This window comes from Tachysurus vachellii, chromosome 1 (genome assembly GCF_030014155.1).
Source record: "Tachysurus vachellii isolate PV-2020 chromosome 1, HZAU_Pvac_v1, whole genome shotgun sequence".
NCBI lineage: Eukaryota > Metazoa > Chordata > Actinopteri > Siluriformes > Bagridae > Tachysurus > Tachysurus vachellii.
The window spans coordinates 20,867,275-20,874,773 of record NC_083460.1 but is presented as its reverse complement, the minus strand read 5'-3'; the positions used below and the strand labels follow the sequence as shown (position 1 = coordinate 20,874,773).

Below are 7,499 nucleotides of genomic sequence, written 5' to 3'. Positions count from 1 at the left end.
AGAGAAAAGATCGAAAAACACACTCGATTTCTTTACACCGAGGAGGGAATTTATTTTTGTACATTGCAGCTTTATTCATAAGTACTTAACGGGGTATTAGGTGAGACTAAACACCACTGAGTGTTTATTCTGGATCTTGTAAAGATAGAACAGGGCAATATTTTTTTTTCCACTTACAGCATAGTTACCTGCTGCGCAGATCTGTGCTCGTGCCCAATTCAGACTTGGAGGAGTTTATAAAATGACTGAAGCTCATCCAAACACAATTGAGCATTACAGACCAGAGGGCAGGATTCCAAATGGCTTTTCTAAGCCACGTAATACACCAATATGTGCTGAGGCCAAGGCTTGTACCACCATTTTCTAATGTTTTTTGGTATGTTGTACTGGTGAGTAAATATCCTGCTGTACATTAGCTGCACGCACGACCTCTGCACGCACACACTGCCTACTGACTTCCTTTTCACTGCATGAAAACATTTTCCTAAATGTCAATACTTTAACTCCACTCCACATTTTCACAGTTTTAGAGCTTCTATAAACTTGAAATCCGCTTCAAAACGCATCCAGGCAGCTTGAATAGCATCAGGCGAGCTGACACCGGGTGCTGGAGATTTATGGAGTAAAGAGCATTTCAAGTCTGGCTGAATTTTTTCCCCTCAGACACAAATGAGGAATTGCTTCAGACAACTGAATATAAACAGACACCTATAGACACATATACGATCACAGGCTCATGATCTACAGCAGAGGACGTTTTAAGCTGCAGCATAGAGAATTAAACCCTCCAGCTTCCCGACGGGGTGCATTACAGCACTGTCACTGATTTTACTCCCGCACGAAAAGGACAATTTAACATGAAGTAGGAGGTGATCAGGGGAAAAAAAACCAGAGGGGTTTGGATGCACTCATCTCCAGAGATTAACCAGTCTAATATATCCATTCATGACACTGGAGCTTCAGGAGGGTTCCTGCACAAATAAAGTGGAACCCTTGGAAGCACAAGGTTTATTGTTCCAGTGAAAAAGGCTACAGTCCGTTCAGACAAAATGAAGAGAAGCGACACACTCACACACACACACACACACACACACACACACACACACACACACTTTTGACAGCGACTGCCATAGGAATGCAATAAGCACACGCCTTGGTGTTTCTTCTATTTTTTTAGTCACTACACAATTTTAGCCACATGACTGCAGAAAAATCAAAACTTAACCAAATGTTAAGAGACAAACATCCAGATACAAAATACATCTACAAAATGTAGGTTTTTTTTAAAATTTCCTATTAGTTATATTCTAATAAATATTAAATCAATTATAAACTACTGCTACTAATAATAATAATAAACTGATAAAGACATCGAGCTGCAACAAGACCTGGTTTGTACAGATTAGCTACAAACGCCTATCCACAATGTTCACACACATTACTATATTAACAGCTTTCCATAAATATCATTAAATTAAAAAAAGCCACAACACATCCGGTCTGCTGTGGGTCACAGAGCCATGCGCCTGGATAATTTGTAAAATCTTGGCCATTTCTTTTCAAACACAGCCCAAGACACTAAACAGAAACAAGCACTAGCAGTGTTATGACATCGTACTTGAACCGGACGTTTTTAAAATCACTCAGAACAAACCGGTTGAAACGATTTGAATCCTGGTCCAAGAGAGTTCAATAACAGCCTGAACCGAACTTGTGGACTTCTGTCTGAAGAAGCTCCTGACGCTTTACCAATAAAACGGCTTTTTACTAATCACTACTCCTGAAAGGCAAACAGCTGTAACCTGATAAATACGTTTTCTTTTTTATAACTACTACTGATCTGATTCCAGCTGTTAAGACGGAAGGAAGGAAGCTTCGTGATTTACTGTAGGTCAGCTTTAACTTATTGATCACAGACTAGCAGAAGACAAAAAAAAAGCCTTAATGGTAATAGAAGTGAAGAGCTTCCACGATGCCCGGGTCATTCTCTCGTTCACCGACTGACAGATGGACTATAAAGATAAATCACGCTATAATAGTTGATTAATCGATGTTGGTTCACTGATGCAGGACTAATAATACTGGCACATTTTCAGTTGGGCTGAGCTGAAAGCTGACGAGATGACCTGCTTCTGCTCCTGACATCACATCACAATCTATAAACCTGACAATCTGTAACATTTTTAACTTTGGCTGTCCCACAGAGAAAGCCTTATAGTGGAAAAGCACAAGAAGATAAAGTGAAGGAACGAATAAACGAATAAATTTAAACACTCCTCGTGTCCACCAGAGAGACAGAATGACCTGCACCTTGTCTCGTCTCGTCTCTTCACCCACCGCATCCAGATGGTAGCAGGAAGTATATTAATCGCCTCAGTAACCGTACACCGAGGCTAATAGGCTGCATCATGGTTCAGTCCACACAGACATTTATATTAAACTGCATTAACAGCACCGAGCGGCTGTCACCACGGCCCGAGGTGGTTTCTCCGACATGATCAAATGCTACAATAATTATACCCTACAAGCTCCTGATTAACACATTCATGAATATTACAACAACACATTATTTCTGCGTGTGTGTGTTTTTAAAGTGATGAGCTTAAAGTTTTTACATGAAAAAACCTCAGGGTGAGATGAGTGAGCGTTGATGAACAGGATGATGGCTTTAACCCTTCCCTGTTCACTTCTGCATCCCCCCTCAGCACCCAGACAAAACCACAATAGACCGAGCTGAAATATGGGAAGGTTCATGTCGTCATGGTGTGTTAGCCCAAGTAAGCTCTAAGTGAGTGAGAAAGACAGAGAATGTGTGTGTGTTTGTGTGTGTGTTGAGCTAAAGAAGAACCATGCACCTGGAGTAGGGATGGGCATTTCAGAGGTCAAGGTTCACAGCTCACATGGGGCGCTGACTAAACAGGCCTGTGCTCCCAGACAACCCCTGCAGCGAGTATACAGAACACGGGCCCTTTCGCTTTTCTCTTCCACCCCCTTTCTTCTCCCTCACCTCCTCCGTCTCTCACGCAGCTTTTTTCCTCTCTAATCCATAACCACTCAAACGGCCAGCGGCTCAATTATGTTCCCCGTCCCACCACCATCTCCAAATGGATAAAGATTCAAAAACAATTAACCTCTTCCATTCTCTAAGGGAAGAGAAACACAAACCTGTAAATAAACAATTAAACCTGTATATTAGGTGGAAAATCTCTAACTAATACTTCAATACATGAAGAAAAACACATGGCAGAGGAAGAACTACTGAGCTGTGTGTTGACCCTGAAGCAGGTGTAGAAAACTCACAAATCTAATTATAATCCCTTCTCAGTAAAACCTCACATGGTATTGTTTAGTATAACAGACACGCTTGCATTTTTTAGCAATGCTGGACATCAAAAATGAGACAAGTAATAATCCGGCTGTAGCCACTTGACTCCGTGGACCTCGTCGGCCCTTGAGTCGTGAATACACCCTCTTCGTGCGAGGGCGTGAGTGGGCCTCCTATTTGCTGGCATGTAGAACGCCTGAAAGAAGATGCAAAGAAGAAAAAAACAGCTGGTTGCTTCTATTGAACCTTTTATGACGTTCCTTCAAAGGATTATAGTAGAGGAGGAGAGAGGGGAGTTTTTTTGTCTTTCCAGTGCTGTTACACTCCAGAATGACTGCTTGTTAAAATAACACCACGCATACTACAATCAGTGCTAAACGTTTGAAGCCTACATGCCTGTTAAAGACACAAGAAGACAAAACCAAAAATCGGTCTTATCCAAAACGTGAAAATAAAAAACAATGCTGAGGAACATCAGCACTATAAATGGAGTATATCAGGATGAAGATTTAGGAATAACGGTGTTCAAACTGCTATATTAAACTTAGGTTATATCACACACAGTGTGTTAATGTTAGGATACAAATACTGCAAAGAAATAATTAAGTAATCCTGGGTGAAAAAAAAAGGTTTTGATGCACAATAATGATGGCGCGCACACGGCAAGCTGTGATCTTTATTGTAGGACAAATGGAAGCTGTGGCTCATACACACACTTCAGGCTGTTTTCTATGTGCATGCTAAAACTGGCACAACAGAGAAAAAAGTTTGTCTCCTTCTCGCCCTCTCATGTATGGAGACAATGTCGCCTTTCATGTGTTCATGAGTGTACAGTATGTACTTGTGCATCTCTCCCTTCACCGTCACTTACAATAAAACACTGTAGTTTAGGTTTCCAGTGTGTGTGTGTAAAACTTGGTCCCCAACAGACATTGCGTGCCGCTCCTTGATTGTATAGTGGAAGAGATGCAGGAAATGAAGGCGGAGGAAGGAGGGAGAAGGGCAGGAGAAGAAGCAATGGAGGAGAGAAGAAAGAGAGCAGGCACTGATCCAGACTGACTGGGACTCTGTTGATCATTATGTCTAGCCTTCAGGTGTGTGTGTGTGTGTGTGTGTGTGTGTGTGTGTGTGTGTGTGTGTGTGTGTGTGTGTGTGTGTGTGTGTGTTTTAGGGGGAGGTGTGGGAAGCAAAAGAGGCAGACAAAGACCGATGCGGTACATTGGCAGGGGCGCGCACACACACATACGCACACACACCTACACACCTACACACGCAAGCACACGTGCGCACACACACACACTTTAGACCATTTTCACATTAAGTCACTCCTGTACATCATATTTTGTGTGAAGTTCCAACACAATGTTTTTAATCACGTTTACATTAAAATATTGTCCATGTACTGAAAAGGCACCGAGATTATTATCCAGTTAAAAAATATAGCTAAACAAAATCCACAATAATAAAATGTTTATAATAAGAGTAAAATGTGTGTGTATTTTATAATAACAGTAAAAATGTGTGTAGTTTATAATAAGAGTAAAATGTGTGTGTAGTTTATAATAACAGTAAAAATGTGTGTGTGTAGTTTATAATAACAGTAAAATGTGTGTGTGTAGTTTATAATAAGAGTAAAAATGTGTGTGTAGTTTATAATAACAGTAAAAATGTGTGTGTAGTTTATAATAACAGTAAAATGTGTGTGCGTAGTTTATAATAAGAGTAAAAATGTGTGTGTAGTTTATAATAACAGTAAAATGTGTGTGTAGTTAATAATAAGAGTAAAAATGTGTGTGTAGTTTATAATAACAGTAAAATGTGTGTGTGTAGTTTATAATAAGAGTAAAAATGTGTGTGTAGTTTATAATAACAGTAAAATATGTGTGTAGTTTATAATAAGAGTAAAAATGTGTGTGTGTAGTTTATAATAACAGTAAAATGTGTGTGTAGTTTATAATAAGAGTAAAAATGTGTGTGTAGTTTATAATAACAGTAAAAATGTGTGTGTAGTTTATAATAACAGTAAAATGTGTGTGTAGTTTATAATAACAGTAAAATATGTGTGTAGTTTATAATAACAGTAAAATGTGTGTGTGTGGTTTATAATAACAGCAAAAAATATTACACACACACTACACATACAAACTACACACACATTTTACTGTTATCATAAACTACACACACATTTATAATAACAGTACAAATGTGTGTTTATAGTTTATAAGAGTAAATTGTGTGTGTAGTTTATAATAACAGTAAAATCTGTGTGTAGTTTATAATAAAAGTAAAATGTGTGTGTAGTTTATAATAAGAGTAAAATGTGTGTAGTTTATAATAAGAGTAAAATGTGTGTAGTTTATAATAAAAGTAAAAATGTGTGTAGTTTATAATAACAGTAAAATGTGTGTGTAATTTATAATAACAGTAAAACTGTGTGTGTAGTTTTTAATAAGAGTAAAAATGTGTGTGTAGTTTATAATAAGAGTAAAATGTGTGTGTAGTTTATAATAACAATAAAATGTGTGTGTGTTTAGTTTATAATAACAGTAAAATGTGTGTGTGGTTTATAATAACAGTAAAATGTGTGTGTGTAGTTTATAATAACAGTAAAATGTGTGTGTAGTTTATAATAACAATAAAATGTGTGTGTTTAGTTTATAATAACAGTAAAATGTGTGTGTAGTTTATAATAACAGTAAAATGTGTGTAGTTTATAATAACAGTAAAATGTGTGTAGTTTATTACAGTAAAATGTGTGTGTAGTTTATAATAACAGTAAAATGTGTGTGTAGTTTATAATAACAGTAAAATAAATAATAATAATAATAATAATAATAATAATAATAATAATAATAATAATAATAATAAAATGTGTGTAGTTTATAATAAAAGTAAAAATGTGTGTAGTTTATAATAACAGTAAAACCGTGTGTAGTTTATAATAGTAAAATGTGTGTGTGTAGTTTATAATAACAGTAAAATGTGTGTGTAGTTTATAATAAGAGTAAAATGTGTGTGTAGTTTATAACAGTAAAATGTGTGTGTAGTTTATAATAAGAGTAAAATGTGTGTAGTGTATAATAACAGTAAAATGTGTGTAGTTTATAATAACAGTAAAATGTGTGTGTGTGTAGTTTATAACAGTAAAATGTGTGTAGTTTATTATAAGAGCAAAATGTGTGTGTAGTTTATAATAACAGTAAAATGTGTCTGTGTGTGTGTAGTTTATAATAAGAGTAAAATGTACACAGGGTTTAAACATAATAAATAATATACATATATAAAGATGATAAATAACACTATAATTAAAGAGTAAATAAATAAAGTGTATAACAGTGAGTTTATACAGACAGGTTTGACTGACAGCTCCCTCACAGTGACACTTCAGCCTCCTTACAAACAGAATAAAACACGTCATATACATACAGACCACTCACGTGAACGCCACGTCGTCCCCTAACACCGAAAGTCCTCTTGGTCATAATAAAGCCGGTGATGATGATGATGATGATGATGATGATGATGATGATGATGATGATGATGGCGGCGCGTCTATACAGAAAACGGAGGAAAATAAAGTTGTCTCGCGCGCACCGGCACGTTTGTGAGTGCCATCTCGCGCGCACCGGCACGTCTGTAAGCGCCGTCTCGCGCACACCGGCACTGTGACACTGAGCGTTTCCTGCGCTCGCAGATTGAACGCTGTGGGAAGAGCGGAGGCAGAGGATCACGTGATCTAGGGCGAGGCGCGTCATTGGTCGAGCGCGGGCGCACCCATAAAACTCGCCTTTGGCTACATCCCAATCCGCGTCTATTACAATGTGGGGATCACTATATAGGGCACAAAAGCCTTTATTTATCTCTCACTGTAGGGCCGTAATGAAGGGCCTATGGACACGGTTGGGATTTCGCCTTTAATTCATTGGATTATCAGAAGAGTGGAAAAAGCCAAAGCTCCATGCAGTCGAGCTGCTGTACAAGAATGGAGGAGAGGGACAATGTGGGACATGTAGTGATCAGGGATGTAGGACTGTAGAGGGACAATGTGGAACATGTAGTGATCAGGGATGTAGGACTGTAGAGGGACAATGTGGAACATGTAGTGATCAGGGATGTAGGCATGTAGAGGGACAATGTGGAACATGTAGTGATCAGGGATGTAGGCATGTAGAGG

The 7,499-nt window shown here is 38.0% G+C and overlaps 1 long non-coding RNA gene across 1 annotated transcript in view; it reads right to left on the bottom strand.

Annotated features, from left to right (window-relative positions):
• LOC132841688 (uncharacterized) overlaps positions 1–6,799 on the bottom strand; it is an 18,789-nt gene extending 11,990 nt beyond the window's left edge. The window contains exon 1 of the long non-coding RNA XR_009647955.1: positions 6,763–6,799. This is a non-coding gene — a long non-coding RNA (uncharacterized LOC132841688). The remainder of the gene's footprint in view (positions 1–6,762) is intronic.
• Between the last annotated feature and the right edge of the window lie 700 nt (positions 6,800–7,499).